Source organism: Rhincodon typus, unplaced genomic scaffold (assembly GCF_021869965.1).
Source record: "Rhincodon typus isolate 14 unplaced genomic scaffold, sRhiTyp1.1 hic_rhity00003489, whole genome shotgun sequence".
In the NCBI taxonomy this organism is placed as follows: Eukaryota; Metazoa; Chordata; class Chondrichthyes; order Orectolobiformes; family Rhincodontidae; genus Rhincodon; species Rhincodon typus.
In genome coordinates, this window is record NW_025969127.1 from 3,972 (window position 1) to 5,165 (window position 1,194).

Sequence of the window (1,194 nt, forward strand, 5' to 3'; positions counted from 1 at the left end):
CGCTCCGAGCACGGTGTAACCGGATCGGAACCGTACATGGCGCTCCGAGCGCGGTGTAACCGGATCGGAACCGTACACGGCGCTCCGAGCGCGGTGTAACCGGATCGGAACCGTACGCGGCACTCCTGCTCCAGTGTTTAACTCGATTGCCTCATTGTGGTACGTTTTTAGGGCAAATACTTTGAGATTCAGTTCAGCCGAGGGGGTGAACCAGACGGTGGGAAGATCTCCAACTTCCTCCTGGAAAAATCCCGGGTGGTCTCCCAGAACGAAGGCGAGAGAAACTTCCACATTTACTACCAGGTAGGCCACAGCAGCTCCCGCCCCTCACCGCAAACAGCCAATCCTCATTTTACCTGGGAGGGTGACACAGCGCCTCCAGTGCTGGGAGGTCTGCTACTGCATCATGACATGTTGACATAGGGATTCCCCATTATGAATGTGGGGGAGGGAGACACAGTGCCTCCAGTGGAGGGAGGACTACCATTGCACCGTGGTAGTTATCAATGGGATTTTCCATTGTGAATGGGAAGGTGACAGCGCCTTGAGTGGTGGGAGATCTGTAACTGCACCGTGGCATGTTGACATAGAGATTCCCCATTGTAAATGTGGGGGAGGGTGACACAGTGCCACTGATGGTGGGAGGTCTGGTACTGCACTGGAATTGATTGACATAGATTTTTTTCATTGTTAATGTGGGGCTGGGAGACATAGTGCCTCCTGTGGTGGGATGGCTGTAACTGTACCGTGACATGTTGACATAGGGATGTCCCATTGTGAACGGGCTAAATGAATTTGGAATGGGAAACGTTCCGGGAATGTACACGGCTAGGTTAAATTGGGGAGGGGGGGTTGGGGCGGTGGGGGGGGGTGCGCGGAGTGACGATGGAGGAATGTAGGACCATGAGGATGAGGGTTAGGGTGAGGGCTAGTGTTAGTGTTAGAGCTTAAGGTTAGGGTTAGGGCTAATGTTAGGGCGAGGGGTAGGGCTAGGGCTCGGGCTAGGGTTAGGCCTAGGGGTAGGGTTAGGGTTAGGTATAGGGCTAGGGTTAGGGTTAGGGTTAGAGTTTAAGGGTAGGATTAGGGCTAGGGCTAGGGTTAGGGTTAGGGTTAGGGCTCGGGCTAGGGGTAGGGCTAGAGATCGGGTTAGGTTTAGGGTTAGGTATAGGGCTAGGGTTAGGGTTAGGGCTAGGG

General features: G+C 54.3%; 1 protein-coding gene across 1 annotated transcript in view; it reads left to right on the forward strand.

Annotated features, from left to right (window-relative positions):
* Positions 1 to 168: 168 nt before the first annotated feature.
* The window catches only part of LOC125481775 (myosin-1-like), a gene marked incomplete at its 3' end in the record, with an annotated part of 8,733 nt that continues 7,707 nt past the window's right edge, over positions 169 to 1,194 (forward strand). Inside the window, exon 1 of the mRNA XM_048593681.1 lies at positions 169 to 303. The remainder of the gene's footprint in view (positions 304 to 1,194) is intronic.